This window comes from Heloderma suspectum, chromosome 2, assembly GCF_057233095.1.
Source record: "Heloderma suspectum isolate Gila_16-S chromosome 2, 16-S_ref, whole genome shotgun sequence".
Classification (NCBI taxonomy): Eukaryota; Metazoa; Chordata; class Lepidosauria; order Squamata; family Helodermatidae; genus Heloderma; species Heloderma suspectum.
Genome location: NC_139459.1, coordinates 105,708,440 through 105,729,110, shown reverse-complemented (window position 1 = coordinate 105,729,110; position 20,671 = coordinate 105,708,440). Strand labels below are relative to the sequence as shown.

The following is a 20,671-nucleotide window of genomic DNA, read 5'->3' as shown; positions in this document are numbered from 1 at the left end:
GGGTGGTAGATTAACCACCCCAACAAGCCACCTTCACCAGGTTCAGACACAAGAAGCTATGGCAGTGGGGGCTTGGATTGGCAACCTGGAGCCCATGGATGCCACAACCCACCACGGCTATGGTGATTGTGTGAACCAGGTTGAAAATTGGGTTTGCAGGGCCAAAGTCTTGCTCAAGTTAAGCCCTGTACTTGCTTGAGGTAGCAATACCTTGCGGTATTCGAGACGTTGAATTATTGTAATTTTGAATAATTGTAATTATCTCCATAAGAAAAATGGTTAAAGTGCAAAACGATATCAAACCTTAGATTAAGTCTGCAGAGGATTGCACTGGAAAGTGGATTTGCTTGTCCAGGGCTTTTTAAATATAGAAACATAACAGAAGGGTTGGGAACTCTAATCTGCATTAATTGTAAATACAGAACAAGGGCTTAGAAGTTATACCCCTGAGTAAAAGGGTGTGATCATATGTTGTGGTGTAATGGAATACCATAAGACACTTTTGAAGTTCATTACAACGCTGAACTATACAATTTGATTTACCTCCTGTTCTGATGTTGAGAAAGCAAGTGTTCCAAAAATGACAAATATTTTCCTTATTAGCCCTCCCCCTTGTATTTAGTTTGCTGCTGCAGTCAGGAGCAAGTATCACCACATAGTTACATACCCAGTGATGCTAATACCTAGAAAAGTATGTAGGAACGGAAGTAACTGCATTTGAAGAACTGGGCTTGTTGAGGTGCTAATAAATGAGTTATGTTAGTTTATAATCTCAGACCACTGTTTTGTATATAAGAGGATCAATTGTATGGTTTTCCTTAGAAACTACAGGTGTACTGTGTGGTCTCCTGTATGGATAAAATGGAGAGGTGGAGGAGGACCATATAAGCCACCTTGGGTTCCTTGCAAGAGGAAAAAGGTGGGATATAAATATAATAATAATAAAGTTAATAATTATAATAAATTGGTAAAGTTAGGGATACTGGTAGTCAAATCGATAGTATCTATTTAAGGTACTTAGGGCTGGTTCGCATGTGCCATCTGTAATTTTGATGGCTGCAAACAGCCTTGTTTATCACTTGTTGAGCTGGTTGGATGCAGGTACCACAACACACAAGATCAGTCTTTTAGTGTGCCACCACTAACCCACATTTAGAATAGATTGCAGTAGTGTGTGAAATTGGTCCTCTGCATCAGGCATAGGGAACAGTTGGCCCTCCAGATGTTTTTGTACCGCAGCTTCCATCATCCCTTGCTGTTGGATATGCTGGCTAGGTCTGATGGAAGTTCCAGTCCAAAAACATCTGGGGGGCCGCATGTTTCCCATGCCTCCTCTACGTGATTGCACCTGTATGTGACCAGCTCACTGCTGATATATAGCCAATACATGCAGCAGTTTCCAACAGATAACATGCGCCCTTATGGTGGTTCTGCCCTTAGAGTTAAATACCATTTGCTTTCTTTGCAACTAGAATCTTTATGATACTGCATGCAAACAAAAATCTTTATTCTGTATTTGGAAGTGTCAGATATGTCTGACAGTAGAATTGTCATTGTTCAAAAAGCAGCTTTTAGGAGGGCTAAAAGATCATGGTTTTGGTGGCTGCAGGTGGATTAAAGTCTATGAGTGTCCCATACCCTCATTCTGGTGTATTAATTAAGCATACTCACATCTAAGCATTGATATTTTCATTTGCCATGGCAAGTATATAGTTGCCCTTTGGTAAGTGTGACAAGTGTCTCCCCCAACTTCAAAGCTCCAGAAGTTGGTGGAGATTGTCCCCACACCTGTATGCCCCAGCACGCCAGCAGGGGCATCTTTGGTCGCTCCTCAGTAGCATTCTTAATCACTGCAATGCCATCCAGCATCAGCCAAACTGGCATACTTTCCTGCTGCCTTTCCTGCAGGAGAAGTTGACAGAGGTTCTAGCATGCTAGCGCTTAGCAGAGGTGTTCTAGTCCCTCCACTGGGCATTGACCAAAGCCAGCATTCTCCCTTCCTGCCTTTCCTGCAGGGCAGCCAAACACTGTAGACTCCAGTTAACATCTTAATTAATGATACTGTGCAAACATCAGAGTTCCCTATATGCAGTGTTACATAGAAAGAGCTTGAAAGTCTTCCACATGGTGGCTGTAATGTGGGAGTTGCTAACAAGAATTGCCAACACCTCATGGCATTAGATATCCATTAGATATCCAAGCAATTCATCAGTATTTTTATTTATTTTTATTTCTGTTATAGAATCATAGAATAGCAGGGCTGGAAGGGCCAACTCTAAGACCATCGAGTCCAACACCCTGTTCAATGCAGGAATCTAAGTCAAAGCATCCCTGACAGATGGCTGCCCAGCCTCATCTTGAATGCCTCTAGTGTGGGAGAGCCCACCGCCTCCCTAGGTAATTGGTTCCATTGTCGTATTGCTCTAACAGGAAGTTTTTCGTGATGTTCAGGTGGAATCTGGCTTCCTGTAACTTGAGCCCATGATTCTGTGTACTGTACTCTGGGATGAACTAGAAGAGATCCTGGCGTTCCTCTCTGCTACAACCTTTCAAGTACTTGAAGAGTGCTATCCTATCTCCCCTCAGTCTTCTCTTCTCAAGGCTGAACATGCCCAGTTATTTCAGTCTCTCACAGGGCTTTGGTTCCAGTCCCCTGATCATCTTTGTTGCCCTCCTTTGGACCCTCTCCAGTCTGCATCCTTCTTAAAGTGTGGTGCCCAGAACTGGACACAGTACTCCAGATGAGGCCTAACCAGTGCTGAGTAGAGGGGAATGAGTACTTCACATAATTTGGAAGCTATGCTTCTATTAATGCAGCCGCAAATAGCATTGGCCTTTTTTTCAGCCACATCACATTGTTGGCTCATATTCAGCTTGTGATCTACCACAATTCCAAGATCCTTCTCGCTTGTAGTATTGTTGAGGCAAGTATCACCCATCTTGTAACTGTGCATTTGGTTTCTTTTTCCTAGGTGCAGAACTTAGTATTTATCCCTATTAAATTCAGTTCTGTTGTTTTCTGCCCAGCGCTCCAGTCTATCACGATCACTTTGAATTTTGTTTCTGCCTTCCAAGGTATTAGCTATCCTGCTGAATTTTGTGTCATCTGCAAATTTGATCAGCATTCCCTGCACCTCCTCCTCCAAGTCATTAATAAAAATGTTGAAGAGCACTGGGCCCAGGACTGAGCTGTGAGGCACCCCGCTCGTTTCCTCTCCCCAGTTAGAGAAGATCGCATTGATAAGCACTCTTTGAGTCCGATTCTGTAGCCAACTGTGGATCCACCGAATCGTTGTTTCATCTAGCCCACTTTGAGCTAGTTTGCTCATCAGGATATCATGGGGCACTTTGTCGAAAGCTTTGCTGAAGTTAAGGTATTATTATGTCCACAGCATTCCCACAATCCACAAGGGAGGTTACCTGATCAAAAAATGAGATCAGATTCGTCTGGCAGGATTTGTTCTTGACAAATCCATGTTGGCTTTGAGTAATCACGGCATTGTTGTCAAGGTGCTTCCAGATGGATTGCTTTATCACCTGCTCCAGATTTTTCCCAGGGATTGATGTCAGACTGACTGGTCTGGCTTTCCCGGGTTCTTCCTTTTTGCCCTTTGTGAAGATAGGGACAACATTAGTTCTCCAGTCATCTGGCACTTCACCCATCCTCCATGATTTCTCAAAGAGAATAGACAGCGGTTCTTAGAGTTCTTCTGCCAGTTCTGTTACTACTCTAGGATGCAGTTCATCTGGCCCTGGAGATTTGAACTCATTCGAAGTAATTAGGTGTTCCTTGACCATATGCCTATCAATCTCAAGCTGCAATCCTGCCCCTTCAGCCTGTAGGCTTGGGGGGGGGGGGCGTCATTCGGGAGAAGACTGTGCTAAAGTAGGAATTGAGCACTTCTGCCTTTTCTTTGTCATCTGGTATCTTTTTGCCATCCTTATTTAATAGCTGAACCGCCATTTCTTTCCTCAGTCTTTTACTATGCATGTATCTGAAGAAAGCCTTTTTTGTTGCTTTATGATCCCTCGCTAACCTCAGCTCGTTCTCAGCTTTAGCCTTCCTGATGCCATCCCTGCAGTTCTGTGCTACGTGCCTGTACGCTTCCTTTGTAGCTTGGCTTTCCTTTCAATTCCTTTATGTGTCCTTTTTTTGTTTTCAGGTCATCTCTAAGCTTTTTGTGAAGCCGTGTTGGCTTCTTCTGTAGTCTTCTACCTTTGTTTCTTGTTGGAATTGTTTGTAATTGTGCCTTTAGATTTTCCTTTTTTAAAAACTCCCACCCATCTTGGACTTTTTTCATTAGAGTCACTTGCCATGGGACCTTAAAATCAGCTTTCCTAAAATCTAGGGTACACATTTGGCTGCATTCAGCTTTTGCTTCCTTTAGAACCAAGAACTCATGGTCACTTTCCCCCTGAGTTCCCATAACTACTACTTTATCTACTAAGTCATCTCTGTTAGTTAGGATCAAGTCAAGGATAGCTGATCCTCTAGTTCCTTCCTCCACTTTCTGTAGGAGGAAGTTTTCAGCAACACAAGTCAGGAATTTCTTGGAGGGGCCATGTTTTGCAAAATTTGTCTCCCAACAGATATCAAGGAAATTGAAGCTCCCCAATTACTACTACATCGTGCTTCTTTGAAACATTGGCAACTGTTTCTTTGAAACATTTGCTTTTCAAAAGTTTCATATCTTCTACTTGATTGGGTGTTTGGTAGTAGACTCTGACCACCATGTTCCTTTTATTCTTTGCTCCATTTATTTTAACCCAGATTCTCTCGATGGGGCTACCAAGCTCACCCTCCTGTATTTCTGTGCAGAGATATGTATTTTTAACATATAATGCGACTCCACCTCCCTTTCTGTTCCTTCTGTTCTTTTTGAACAAGTTATATTCTTCAATTGTATTCTAATCATGGGAGTCATCACACCAAGTTTCATTTACACCTATCAAGTCGTAATTTCCCTCCTGTAGTAAGAGTTCAAGTTAGTTGTGAACTTTCAGACCACTATTAATATACTGCAAACTTTGGGGATCCCTGACATTCGGAGTAAGAATCACTGCTGTAACACAGGGTTGATGTGGTCAGAACTGATGTCAGGTGGAACATTTTCCATGACTAGGTTTTTCTGTGGAAATACTTCCACTTTTAGAAATGCATTGTTTCATGAAAAATAATTAATAGCTTATACTGTAAATGTATACATGACTACTCAGACATAAGTTTAATGGAGCTTACTCTCAGGCAAGTGGCTACAGGATTGCAGCCTTTATCAATTATCACAATACAAAGCAAATTGAGCAACTGCAATGGATACAATATGAATTAAATAAAAAATACAGTTGTAATTAACTGTTTTCAGATAAATACACTTAGGAAGTGTATTTGTGTGCCCAGCACTTCGGGCATGCTAAAAATTATTAAACATGTTCAGTGCCTCCATTTCCCCCCTTAAAATCAAAATAATGTAAAGGAACTGTATGCTGTTAAGTTGTCATGTCTTAAAATATTTACAATAGTTCAATAAAACCGTGGGAAAATTGGACCGGTCCCTGGCGCCAAAAAGGTTGGGGACCGCTGGTTTAAACAACCCATGGATAGTTGTTACATGCAGACTGAGTCATACAGTAGTATGCATGCAAACTTCTGTGGACTGGGATCACTGCCTACACATGAGTCTTGTTGCTGAATGCCAACTGGGGAATGCTGGGAGTTGTAAGACTTTTTTCTATCTAAACATGCATAGGATTACACCCTTATTTGTTCAGGGATGGGCTGCTAGACCATTTCTAATTCATAACTTTTCTCTAGCCATTGGGGCTAAAAATTTATTTCAAAGTCAGCTGAATTTCTCAAAATGGAGAAATGTGTCTGTGGGCTGCCCAAGAGTACCTTTTGAGATTAACTCATTTTTCCCACCTCCTCCTAGGACAGATAATTCACATGGAAGTCACTACCAGATGAAAAGACATTGGTTTGTTAACTAGTTTAGTGTACCGGTGACACAAAAACCAGTCACCAGTCCCTCACTAAATGCATGGATGAGAGTGTTGCTAGTGTATTTGGCATGTATGGGCTAAATAGAAACTGTTCATTGTACCTGAAATATGTAGCATAAATTAAACAATTTATAAATACAGCTGTAGAAAAGAAGTATGGTGTTTGATCAAGACTGGTAATTTAGTGAAGAATGCTTTGTAATCAGTCATTGAGCTCCTCCTTCTAAAATTGTGTAACTGTAGGGGCGGGGGCGGGGAGCTGTTTGAGGGATAGATGAAGTTCTGTTGTCTATAGTAGCTCTCTTATATGGGATTGAAAAGTTGTGTCTCCTCAGATATTTAGCCCTTTGTTTAAAACCATTCACATTAATTGGATTCCATCTAGACATTGCTCAGGGAAGAGGGCAGATGAGAGCTGATTTCCCTGCCCCCTCCTCCTCTTCCCACCAGCCCCCAGAGCCCTGAAAACCTCCCTTGAGGTCTTCTGTTCCTTGTAGAAGGTGTGTTTGCCCAATTTTCTTCCTGCTGACCCCTGAAGGAGCATTTCTGGCAGGCTTTGGGGGATGGCAGGGAGAAGAGGGGATAGGAAAGTCAGCTTCTGTCCTCCTTCTTCCACAAATGGATATCGGGATCATCCAGCCCATTACTTCAGTAATTCTTAATAATAGCCCTAACAACTAGGTTTGTATTGTTCCCATGCCTCAGATGGGGGGTTGAGAGATAAATGTTTGCCTTAGGCCACCTAGTTTATCTGAGGATCAGTGATTTCAGCTCTAGGCTAAAGTCGAATACTATAACAGATATACTAATAATCACATCTGACTGCGCTGTTATCTCACTATCTTCTGGTAGTTTGTTCTCTAATTATAGGCACCTGCCATAACACTATCAGTAATTACTCTAAATCGGATGGTCAGATCTAATTAAAATTAAAGTTTTATTTGTCTAAAACTTAGACAAAATCAACTGTCATGATAGAACACAAGTATTTGAACAATAACACAATAAATCTGTATATCATATACATTCTAAAATAACAAATAAAAATAAACTGATAATGCTTTTATCATAATGTGTTCAGATCTCTCTGTTATAGCAAAGAGACATAAGCAAAAAGAAACAACTCTTCCTTATACTTATTATTACTATTAGTAAAAATTCATTATTTTGTTAAGGTGACCAGTGGTCTCATCCTTACTATAACTGGTCCAGGTATTTTGATCTTAAGGCCTTTTGTATAGAACATAGCAATAAATAATGCTGTGAGTCTTTCAGTTAGTCTTTCCCACAAATACAGTGCCTCATTTTTTATACTGTCCTTTCAAGTGATCAGTAGTCATTTACTGAAAATAAAGTAATTTTAAAACTCACCTGAAGGGTACCAGGAAAGTTCTGATAGGGAACTTTAAAATTCATTGGAAAATTTTAATACAACTTCATAGCAGCAAGCTCAACTAAGTCAGATTGTACAAAAACATTATTTGGGCTGTAAGCCTTTGCACACAGAAGTCAGTTCCACTGAATAAATCAGAGTTACCATATACAAGATCGATGTGTTGATCTAGTTTTAAAATGGGCTTGAAACATTTCTGTAATAAACCAATGGGGGAAAAAACCATAGAATTGAATTAAACCTTTTTAAAGAAGTACTATGTACCTTTAGTGATGAGCCTTAGCCAAGTGTTTCTTCAAACACAATGGAGGGAGCAATCATATATGGAGAGGTGGCTGCTTCCAAACTTGGAGGCAACCGCCTATCCAATGCACAGCAGGAGGAGCGTGGAGGGGATCTTCTTCTCCATGCTCCAGCCACCCTGCATTCACGGCTAGATGGCCAATTTTAGCTGTCTAGCTGCAGGACGTTGGAGTGCAGGGTGGGGAGGCTGGAAGCATAGGAAGTGTTGTACTGGCATTTCTGCACTCCCAGCCCCTCCCTGCCCCTAGGAACACCCCCTTTTGCCCTGTTCATGTTGCTTTTCTGAGCCTGGAGCCCGGGGATGACCTGAGCCACCTATGAGGGGGAGGGGGTGGGGGCAGGGAGGCAGTTCTCTGGGAACTAGGGATGTTGGAGAAATCTGCCGCGGATTCAAATGAGGTTGTATTCTTTTGAATCCAGCCTCAGGAATCTGCGGCAGATTGGCATCACTTACCTCCGCTCCAGGAGGATTGGAGGCAGAAAGGCTCTCGGCTGCTTCTTGCCGGCCAGAGCCATTTGCCTCCTCCCTGCCGATTGCCATTTCTTAAAATCGCAGTCGCAATCGGCAGGATGTGCCCATAGACTTATATGCAAAATAGAGCCGTGAATCTTGCGTATAAGCCTATGGACACATAGACGTATATGCAAGATTCATGGCTCTATTTGCGTATAAGTCTATGGGCACATCCTGCCGATCGCCTTTTTTTAAAGAAATGGCAGTTGGCAGGGAGGAGGCGAACGGTTCTGGCCAGCAGGTGGCAAGGTAAGTGGCCCCCAAGCCAGGCTCCCCCCCCCCCAGAATCCTCGTGGAGCAGAGCCACTTTGGAGGATTCCGGGGGGGCAGGAACGGATCGCCTCCCCCCCCCACGGATTCCCCAACGGAATGGATGGTGGGAAATCCGTACATCCCTACTGGGAACTGACCTTGGAGTGAAACTGACCAATCCTATGGCCGTCTAGCTGCTAACTAGCAGCCATAGGATTGCACCCTTAGGCAGTCTGCTTTTCATACACCAAATTCTAATCTAATAGTTGAAAATATATATGTGATATATACCTAGCAGGAATGATACACAATTCTGACTGAAGAACAATAATAAAACTAGCCTTGGGAAGTAACAGAGATAGATCTAAATATTTTGTTCTGAGGTTTTTTCAATTCTACAGAGTCGTAATGTCCCCAAATTTCAATACCAAACCAAATTCTTAATTCTGAGAAAATATGTCTTCCCCTGCCTCCAGGTATAATTCCAGAATTTATGATCCCATTTGCTGCTTGGTCTGCTTTCAGTCTAATAATTTGCAAACAATTCCTCTACCTACCAGTTTCAGAAAACATAATTCCCTAATAACAGAAGTTTAAAAAAAGCTTTCAATCAACTATTTTTAAAAGTGACTTTTATCTACCCTGCTTAATTTTACTTTGTGCTACTAGTGGCCAGGGTCCAAAATTTATTTATTTATTTATTTATTATTTCATTTCTATACCGCCCAATAGCCGAAGCTCTCTGGGCGGTTCACAAAAACTAAAACCAAACAACACACAATAAAACAATTTAAAATATATAGAACATTAAAACCACAATATAACAATACAACCACAATAAAACCTAGCAGCAGTACAGGAGTTTAAAATACAGATTTAAAACAGCAAAGCTAAAAATTTAGAAAGCTAAAATGCCTGGGAAAATAAAAAGGTCTTCACCTGGCGCCGAAAGGAGTACAATGTAGGCGCCAGGCGAACCTCACTAGGGAGCTCATTCCAGAGCCGGGGTGCCACAACAGAAAAAGCCCTCCTCCTAGTAGCCACTAGCCACAAAAGTATTAAAGTCCTCACTAGCAATCTTGACTAGCAATTATACTAATTGAATCCTTAGACTTTGAAAAATACTATTTTCCCAAGTGCAGTTTGTAACTTTAGAGATTAAACAAGTGCTTATTGTGGCCAAGGCTTCTTTTAATTTGTTTTCAGAAAACCAGATAATCCTTAATTCATGCAGTTGAATTGAGTTCCTTCAATTCATGCAGTTGAATTGAGTTTCTGAAGCACATACTGCTTAAGCAATTATTATTTATATAGTGCCCTAATGGCACTTTACGCTGAAAGTTTACAGAGTAAAAGAGGACAGGTCCCTTCCCCAAGGAGCTTACAATATAAACTTTGACACAGCGGAAACAACAGAGGAAGGGAAGGGGAAATAAAGGCAGGCGTAAATAGGGGAAAATGTGCTGCTCTTTCAGTTGCATGTATTTATACTTGGTTACAGACTTAACCTGAACTAATACCTTGCATTATCTCTTCCTATCTATGGGTGTATACAGACTTGTCTGGGGTGGCATATTTAAGCTTGTTGGCTGCCTGTTTCACAGCTCTTCTTGGTTCATTGCAATCTAAATCAATCCAGTTGGGACCTTTGACCATAGCTCTAATACACATGGGCCACATGTGACACCCACTACCACCGAAATTAAACAAGAAAATGCTTTTACAAAAATAATGGCATCTGTAGTGGCTACAGAGCACCAAAAGGGTTAAATGTAGCTTGGAAACAAGCTGATTTTAAGTGCTCCTTGGAGTGCTCTGTAGCACTATGGACCAGTACAGAGCTGCCATATTTCGGTAGCAAACCGACAACTTTCTCTTTCATGAAATCCTGGGGGGTGTCCCACAGCCTGCATGGTGCTTCCTGGAGTGTGGCCCGGGGGTGGGGGGATATGTTGTTGTTCAGTTGTTAAGTTGTGTCTTACTCTTCGTGACCCCATGGACCATAGCATGCCAGGCCTTCCTGTCCTCCACTCTCTCCCAGAGTGTGCTCAGGTTCATGGGGGATATGGGTTCTACCAAATTAGCTGCTGAATAATACCAAACTCGCTTCAGTTTCCAAAAGTATGGATTGTAAATAAGTGGAAGACAATTTATCCTGAATATCGTCTTGCTTACTGTCCATTTTAATATTTTTCTGGGACATATATGTATAGTTGCCCTCTAAATATAAAGAGGCTCTTTTACTTGTAACAGGACCTATACAAAGACTTCAAATATTTGGTATTAGCTCAGTTTGTTGTTTAGAATCCTTTGGGAAGTATCCTTTGTTACTCACATGCTTGCGGGAATTAACTTAAGCAAAGCAAAATGAGTGGAAATACTCATTAGTGGAGTTCACAGAAGGGAGGAGTGATGTAGATTTTCTGGAAAATTTTCCAATGCAGCTTAGGTTAATTTGCATAGGGTTGTTTGCATAGGAACATTTTTCCGGCCCACATCACTGGAAGGGAGCTCTGCTGATCTGTCCCCATCAGGAAATGAGTGTTTCTGCTAGTTTCTGGGATCCTTAAGGATCTTCTAATTTCCTGTTGCACTAGTGGTGACTCCCGCTGGTGCAACTCAGTCAGCAGGAGCACAGCCGCAGTATAGAATATTGCCTTTGAGATACACAGAGTGGACAAAAAGGTATCCACATCCCCTGCTCCTATCAATCTAGTCATAATTCTCTTTCATCCTCACTAGTATGTGCACTGAAATTACCCATTATGTTGTTGAATAAATCACAGCACAATCGTATACATGTCTCCTCAAAGGTAAGTCCCATTGTGTTCAATTGGGCTTACTTTCAGGTAAATGGGTATAGGATTACAGCCTTAGTGCATTTTTCAGTATCCTCTACTACCCTTTTAAATCATACCTAAAAGAACAATTGTACTGTTTTGATTGCTCTGGTTTGAAGTTAAAACTTCCACCCCAGAAAATCTGCCAGATCAACCAGTTGTTTAGAGGAATTAAAACACTTGTATTAAACATTTGATCTTGAATTGATAAAGATTCTAGGCTACCATTGTTCAGAGTTCAAGCTGGTGTTTGAGATCTAATAGTGCTTTCATTGGCCAGAAGACAATTCCAATAACAGTAATCTCTTGCAGCTGTAGAGACAATACAAACTTTGAAATGAAATGAAATCATGTTGGCAAAAGCTCTACGGCTTGTAACATGCTTTCTGATTCTTAGTTGATGTAGTAGTAAAACCTGCAAATTGTTGTAGAAGGAAAGGTAAACCCTTGTAAACAAAATGTACAGGTATGTGGAAACATCCAGGAAGAGATGGAGGATCGCAAGCTGGAGGAATTGTTAAGTGAAGAAGACTGTAAGAGCTCAATTGAATTGTTGAAGCTTCACTTGTAACATGTCAGTCACTTTAAAATAACATAGCAACAAAAGTAGCCTCAATACTGTCAGTTTTAAAGTATCCAGAAATTTTATTGTGTAGATAAGGCATTCAAATGGCATTCAGTCTAACATCTGTGATGAGGTAGGATGAGGAAGATGTTACTGCAGCAACTGCTTTTTGTTTGAGAAGGGGTGAGTTTCTACCCTATCGGCTTCAGTTTGTTTGCAATTTTGTTGCGATGTTTCCTAAATCGCATCTTCTCCTTTTCCAGTTTCCACAGTGCTTAAAGTCCTGGTTTATCGTCGCTGTAGCATGGGACTCTGCTGTTTCCACTGAGCTCTACTCAAATTATTTTCTTGATGACTGGGTGGAGCCTGAGTGGAGTCTGGGTTGGATCTGATTACCTCATCAGTGTTTTTGCTAGGGATGTACGAAAGTCACTTACCTGTAACGAAATTTGATTTGTGGGGGGGGAGGCGCTCCATCCCTCCCCCTGAAATTCTGGCCGGGGGGGGAGGCGCTCCGTCCCTCCACCCTGAAATTCTGGCCGGGGGGGGAGGCGCTCCGTCCCTCCACCCCCGAATCCTGGCCGGCTGGGCCGCAAATGGCCGCAGCCGTAGCCGCCGCCGTTTGCGTCCCTGCAGTCAGCCGTGATAGGCTACGTAAATGTTTACATAGCCTATCACGGCTGAGTAAAAAAACAAAACAAAAACCGCGCGTACGCAAATGGCGGCGCCCATGGGCGCCGCCATTTGTGTTCCTTATTTTGGCACGTCTTAGTCTACGTAAACATTTACGTAGACTAAGACGGCGAAAATAGGGGAACGCAAATAGCGTAGACGCTATGCTATTTGCGTTCTCCTTATTTTTGCCATAGTCTACGTAAATGTTTACGTAGACTAGACGTGCCAAAATAAGGAATGCAAATGGCGGCACCCATGGGCGCCGCCATTTGCGTACGCGTGGTTTGTTTTTTACTCAGCCGTGATAGGCTACGTAAATCTTTGCGTAGCCTATCATGTTTTTTTTTTTACTGGAAATGGCGGCGGCAGCCGGTCAGAAGACCGGCTGCCGCAGCCGCCGCTGCTGAACCACCACCGCTGGAGCCGCTACCAAACCGCCGCCGGAGCCACCGCCGGCAGGAGGATTCGCCCAAGGTAAGTCCCGTCCCGGGGGGGGGTGGGGGGGCAGACTGTTTCACCACCAATTTCGGCAGACTGTTTCGCCACCAAAACATCCCTAGTTTTTGCCTCCTCAGCCGTGTTTCCAGGACAACAGAAGGAGAAGCTAATGGAGGAGTATGGGATTTTAAAAAAGAAATCAGCTTTGCTGTGAAGAGAGGCTTCCCCCCTCCCCCACTTTCTCCTTTCCCCTGAAAGTCCAGATGCACCTGCATTTCAGGAGCAAGCCTCATTGAGCACAATGAGAGTTACTTCTGAGTAGACACACATATGCTGGGAAAAGGGGGGAGAACACAAAGAGGAAAACCAGCCCGCATTTTAACCCAGAGGACCTCATTGACTACAGTGGGAGTTACTTCTGAGGAGACACTAATGGGTTTGTTGTGGGAAAGAGAGCAAAACCAGCCCCCATTTTAACACACAGGATCTCTATATGGAAGCTGTGAATGAGTTACGTCCTACGGCAATGGACCGAAGGCTCGAAATAATTGGGCTTAAAAATGTGCCATTTCAATTGAGGGGGTATCTCTGTAAGTTTTGATGTAGTATTCAAAGGCAAGCCCCATTCAGTACAATGTATTCAACATTCTGAGGAGGCACTAATGGGTTTGCTGTGGGAAAGAGAGTAGTAAAGATTGTAACCCCCAGGGTAGCTATAACAAAGCTGCGAAGTACTTTCTTCCTAAGGCAATTCATTGGCGCATCGCTTGGTCACTTAAACACATTTAAAGAACTGGGCTTTAATGTGTGCCATTTCAGTTGAGGGGGAGTCTCAACCTCATCCACCACAATGGCAGTTACTTCTGAGGAGACACTAATGGGTTTGTTGTGGGAAAGAGAGTAAAACCAGCCCCCATTTTAACTCACAGGATCTCTATATGGAAGCTGTGAATGAGTTACGTCCTAAGGCAGTGGACCGAAGCCTTGGGATCGAGCTTAATAGCATTTAAGGAATTGAGGGCTTTGATATGTGCGCTGTCAATTGAGGGGCTTCTCTGTTATTTCTGTGGTCATTGAGAGCGCAAGCCTCATTCAGCACAATGGGAGAAAACAACCCTTGACCGGGGTCATGGGTTGTGTTCTAGTGCTTATTTTCAATGATGTTTTAAAAGTTGGCTCCTCAGCATCCTGCTCCAAAACAGCGATGAGGCTTCCAGAAAACAGGGACGGAAAGGGTTGGGTCACTGAGGTCAGAGCGACACACCCACAGAGGCTGGGCTACATGCCCCATGGGCAGGACTCTGTGTGATTGTGGAAACAGGTCAGTAATGGAGCCGTAGTAAGCTGGAAAAGTCGGACTGTAAGCTATCTCAGAGAAGTGGTTTTTCAGTGATAAAATGCAGGGCTGGTGCTGAATGGCCACGACGTCATGGAAACAGAGACCTCACCGTGCAGCCAGGTTGGAGTAAATTGCTGGCAGAAACACAGCCAAGGTCTGCCACATGTTTTGAGGACCTTTATTGAATGCTTTCTAGATTGTGATGAAACATTATGTGATGTATGCAGTAAATGATTTGGCAAATTACTGGATTAGCTGAGAACATATTTAAACAGCTGGGCTCTCTTGATTAAGTCAGCCTTTTTAAAGAATTATAAAGGACCTGAAGTCTTAAAGCTGGGATCCTGACATCAATGTTGTTCTCTGTGCCATCAAGGCAGTTAACTGAAGAAAGAACTATAGGTTTCTTGGGCACTGCTGAGATGGCTGATGAGAAACTGACACAGTAAGAGAGCAATCCTATGGCCACTAGCCACTGCCTAGAGGGCCATAGGATTTTTCAGTTTCTGAGAACTGAGCTCAGAGCCAAGGCTCCGAGCTTAGTTTCCAGAAACCATGGTCCCTGCCCCCTCGTAGCTGGCACAGTTCTCTCCACGCTGGCTGCTTCTCCACGTTCACAAATGGAGCACCGAGAGGGCAAAAAGGGGGTGGTCCTGGGGGAGGGGAGGAGGAGACCACAGAAGCCTCTTTATGAGGCTTCCTATACACCACACAGTCTCTCACCCACCCGCTCCGACGTCCCTAGCTAGACACACAAAATTGCGTGCCTGGCTGAAAATGCAGGGCAGCCGGAGCACAGAGGGGGGGGATCCCCTTCATGCTTTAGCCACCCTGCCATAGGATAGTCACCAGCTTCTGAGTTGAGAGGCTGGTGACTATTTTCATAGGATTGCACACTAAACCTCTGCAGTCTGTCATAGACAAACTGAGCCCTGCTGGCTCATCAGTCTGTCTGTGATTCTGGGAGCCATTGATGCTTCACCTGTCATCATAAAGTCTCTGAATTTGGTCCTGCTCTTTAATTTGATTAAGTCTTCTTTCTGGTGAGAATGAACTTCCTGTGGTCCCCACTTGCCTGACTTCTTCTCTATCCTCTCTGTTCCCATCTTCTTGCCTGCATCTCTCCAGCATTGCTTTGAATAAACCTCTGGCCACCACCATGAGGAATTACTGTTCTTTCCATTCCACAGCCTTGATCCTGTCACAGATTAGGACCAGACTACTTGTTAGTCCTTACTATCAAGCAAGTGGCATAGTGTATCTGTCATGTATAGGTGGATATTGCAGAACAGAATACAAAGTAACTGTGCATATGCAGGGAGACTTGCATGAACAGTGGTGGGGTGTTTTCTTCTTAGCACAGAAGTATAGGCCATCTGAGGTTTGAGTGTTATGCTTTTGGAGCATGAGCATTTCCCCATTTCAACAGCATATGGCACAAGTCCTCCCAAAACAAGCAGTGATCCCACTGCCTGTTTTGGGAGGACTCTTTTGTGCCATGTGCTGGGGCGGAGGCTGAGAGATTACAGTGCTGCCTGTAGTCTGCTGCCTTTGCCTTAGGCCAGCCAGCTTCCTTTGTCCCCTAGCCAATTGGATCAGAGCTTGGGAGAAGAGTGATGCTGAGCCAGAGCAGGCTAATGGAGGATCCTCTCTCTTTTGGCCTACTCTCTATAAATAGGCAGGCTCTCCACAGAACCAGCCATTGTGTTTCTGCCCTGATGGCTCACTATCTTCTTGCATGTTCTCATGGTGTATTTGACAATAAGCTTTAAGCCAAGCTGCAAATCACTATAGACCTGTGTTAACCACTAGTTAACAGGTCTAGCAAGGAATTTTAACTGTAATTTTTAATTTTCTAAAATGTATTTTTGAAGTTGTTGTTGTTGTTGTTCAGTTGTTCAGTCGTGTCCGACTCTTCGTGACCCCATGGACCATAGCACGCCCGGCCTTCCTGTCCTGCGCTCTCTCCCGGAGCGTGCTCAAGTTCATATTCATTGCATCCGTGATGCTATCTAGCCATCTCATCCTCTGCCGTCCCCTTCTCCTTTTGCCTTCAGTCTTTCCCAGCATCAGGGTCTTTTCCAGGGAGTTTTCTCTTCGCATTAGGTGGCCAAAATATTGGAGCTTCAGCTTCATTATCTGTCCTTCCAATGAGCACTCAGGGTTGATTTCCTTTAGGATGGACTGATTTGACCTCCTTGCAGTCCAGGGGACTCGTAGGAGTCTTCTCCAGCACCACAGTTCGAAAGCATCAATTCTTCGGCGCTCAGCCTTCCTTATAGTCCAGCTCTCACAGCCATACATTACTACTGGGAAAACCATAGCTTTGATTAGACGGACCTTTGTCGGCAAGGTGATGTCTCTGCTTCTGACTATGCTGTCTAGGTTGGCCATAGCTTTCCTCCCAAGGAGCAAGCGTCTTTTAATTTCATGGCTACAGTCACCGTCTGTGGTGATCTTGGAGCCCAAGAAAGTAAAATCTGTCACTGCTTCCATTTCTTCCCCTTCTATATGCCAGGAAGTGATGGGGCCAGATGCCATGATCTTAGTTTTTTGAATGTTGAGTTTCAAACCAGCTTTTGCACTCTCCTCTTTCACCCTCAACAAGAGGCTCTTTAGATCCTCTTCGCTTTCTGCCATTAGGGTGGTATCGTCTGCATATCGGAGGTTGTTGATAATTCTCCCAGCAATCTTAATTCCGACCTCTGATTCATCCAACCCGGCATTTCTCATGATGTACTCTGCATATAAGTTAAATAAGCAGGGTGACAATATGCAGCCTTGTCGTACTCCTTTCCCAATTTTGAACCAATCGGTTGTTCCATCTCTGGTTCTTACTGTTGCTTCTTGACCCTCGTACAGGTTTCTCAGGAGACAGGTAACGTGGTCTGGTACTCCCATCACTTTAAGAATTTGCCACAGTTTGTTGTGATCCACACAATCAAAGGCTTTAGCGTAGTCAATGAAGCAGAAATAGACGTTTTTCTGGAATTCTCTTGCTTTCTCCATGATGTAGCGAATGTTGGCGATTTGATCTCTAGTTCCTCTGCCTCTTCTAAACCCAGCTTGTACTTCCGGTAGTTCTCGGTTCGCATACTGCTGAAGCCTAGCTTGTAGGATTTTGAGCATCACTTTGCTGGAATGTGAAATGAGCGGAATTGTGCGGTAGTTTGAACACTCTTTGGCGTTGCCCTTCTTTGGAATTGGAATGTAGACTGACCTTTTCCAGTCTTGTGGCCACTGTTGAGTGTTCCAAATTTGTTGGCATATTGAATGCAGCACTTTAACAGCATCATCTTTTAGGATTTTAAATAGCTCGGCTGGAATACTGTCATCTCCGCTAGCTTTGTTGTTACTAATGCTTCCTAAGGCCCACTTGACTTCACTCTCTAGGATGTCCGGCTCAAGTTCAGTGACCGCACTATCATGGCTATCAGGGACATTCAGATCTTTCCTGTATAGTTCTTCTGTGTATTCTTGCCACCTCTTCTTAATCTCATCTGCTTCTGTTAGGTCCCTGCCTTCTTTGTCCTTTATCATGCCTGTCTTTGCACAAAACGTTCCCTTGAGATCTCCAATTTTCTTGAAGAGATCTCTAGTCTTTCCCATTCTGTTATTTTCCTCGATTTCTTTGCATTGTTCATTTAAGAAGGCCTTCTTGTCTCTCCTTGCTATTCTCTGGAACTCTGCATTCAGTTGGATATATCTTCCCCTTTCTCCCTTGCTTTTCGCTTCCCTTCTTTTCCCTTCTTTTTGTAACTTTTTGAAGTTACCTACTTTTTAAATATGAAATAATTGCAATCACATTGGACTTAACTTCAATTGGTGTTTGCCTTCCTCGTGGCCGTTTCCTGACTATTCTCTGTAGTTTCCCCTATGACAGGGTTGGGCAACTTGCAGCCCTCCAGATGGACAACAACTCCCATCAGCCCTAGCCAGCATAGCCAATGGTTAAGAATCATGGGAGCTGTAGCCCCAAACATCTAGAGGGCCACAAATTGCTCACCTCTACATCACAACTGTTGCTATTATTTTCACCTGGTAACTGCTGCAACAGGTAGGATCCTTAGTTGAGAGGTGAGTGGAGGAGACTTCCCCACCCTCTCACACAAAGGAGGGGGCACTTCATGAGGCCTTGGGGATGTAGCAAAATGGGCTGGTCCACCTTGGAGTCAAAAGCCCATCGCCACACCTTTGGGTGTTTGGGCGGTAGTCACCAGAATGATTCAAACTGTTAGTGATTCTTGCTTTCCCCTTCCAGGCTAACGCAGCAGCTGGGCTAAGCCATGCATTTTCTGACAACATGCAAATTGTCAGAAGCTGGATCCTCGCCTATATGCTATGTTATGCCTTGCTACTTGTAAGGTGTGCCCATTAAAGATTTACTTTCTCTCCAAGAAAGTGGGGTTCCTTTATCCCAGACCAGCTCCACTTTCACCTCAGGACATAATACGAAATGAAGTGGCACCATGTACAAAAACTGATCATTTGCTAAAATAAGAGCTGCTTCAGTGTTAAGCAGCTGCATATAGGAAAGTGTGACTATCAAATATACATAGTAACTTGTGGTTACACATGGTATGGAAGGCTGTAAGAGGAGTTTTATCAATGTATTCCACCACCTCACCCACCCCCTTTTACTGAGTCAGTGCAGTACTTCTAATTTTTCAGTGTTGGACTTTGTGAGTCTCCTCCTTCCTTAATGGTATTATCATTGCCATTAGCTTGACAGCTGTAGGGAATAAAATTGACATAGTTTCTCAGTATTTTATTCATTTATTTAAAATATTTCTTGGCCGCCTTTCAGGGCAGAAGCACTCCCAAGGCGGCTTACAACAATAAAATACATAAAAACAGTTAAAATATTAAAAATGTTAAAAACATAAAAACAACAATTAAAACAACAATTAAAACCAAGAATGATGTTAACAGCAGCAACAGTAGCAGTCATATCAATAGAAGGCCAAGGTAAAATAATATGTTTTCAAGGCCTTCTTAAAAGTCTGTAATGACGGAGCATGGCAGACCTCCGATGGCAGCTTGTTCCAAAGATGTGGGGCCACTGCAGAGAAGGCCCTCTCATGTGTGTTCACCCACCTGACTACTCTCATGGGTGGGCAAATGAGAAGGGCCTCTCTTTCTGATCTTAAAGTGTGGGCAGGCTGCTATGGGTGTAGCTGGTCCTTCAAGCAACTTGGTCTCAAGCCATTTAAGGCTTTAAAGGTCAAAACCTGCACTTTGAAGTGGGCTCAGAAATGCACTGGTAAGCCGTGCAGCTGGCACAGTATAGGCATTATGATTGAATTGCCTCGCCCCCACCAATACTCAGGTGGCTGCATTCTGTACAAGCTGGAGTTTCTGAACCGTCTTCAAAGGCAGCCCCACGTATAGCACGTTACAGTAGTCCAGCCTGGACATGACTAGTGTGTGGATAACTGAGGCAAGGTCCATCCTCTCCAAGTAGGGCTGCAGTTGGCATACCAGCCTAAGCTGATAAAAAGCACTTCTGGACACTGCAGCCACCTGGGCTTCCCCAGAGTCTTCCTCAGAGTCCAGGAGGACTCCCAAACTGCACACTTGGTCTTTCAGGGGGAGTGCAACCCCATCTAAGACCAGTTGTAAACCTCCATCCGAAGTAGTTGGTTTCCCAACCCACAGTACCTCCGTCTTGTCTGGATTAAGTTTCAGCTTGTTCACCCTCATTCATCCCACTCCAGACACTGGTTCAAGAGTTCCACAGCCTCCCTGTACTGTAATCTCCTCTGATGCTCACCTTGTAACAAGAGGGGTGAAGGTTCTGGTCTTGTCAGCCATGTTAAATATCATTAGGGAGAACTTTTCATGTGTCTCAAACACTGCTGAATTTTTCTCTGTCAAAACTACGGCAGAAGCCTTCCCAGTTTGCTTTGACTGTTAACAGGATAGATATCACTTGCCTTTTCCACTGTTAGAGTTATAGAAGGTGCTGCACTCATCTGGTAACATTTATAGAGCCAAAAAATATCCATTATGAAATGATGTAGCAACTACCCCAAGCTGTGCTTAATCTGTTGTTGACCCACAATAATTGGTCTGGCAGGAGCATGTTTTGGTGGACTGCCATCGCTATAACTATTTTGAAGGCTGGACTGATATTCAAGAATCCAGTATACAGCCCACTCCTTTAACATGCTATATTTTCAAACATCTGGAATACATGGTCATTGCTGTCCTGGCCTAGTTCCTTGAACATTGGAATCTATTAGCAAATACCCCATGCAGGATCCACATATATTGATAACCTGCTTCAGTTCGAAAACTTCCAGAAATGAGAGCATCTTAGGGTGTTTCCAGATGAGGCTTTTATCACACC

General features: G+C 43.5%; 1 protein-coding gene across 2 annotated transcripts in view; it reads left to right on the top strand.

Moving 5' to 3' along the window:
* BRD10 (bromodomain containing 10) overlaps positions 1-20,671 on the top strand; it is a 66,672-nt gene that overhangs the window by 2,897 nt on the left and 43,104 nt on the right. The gene's annotated exons all lie outside the window — the stretch shown is intronic.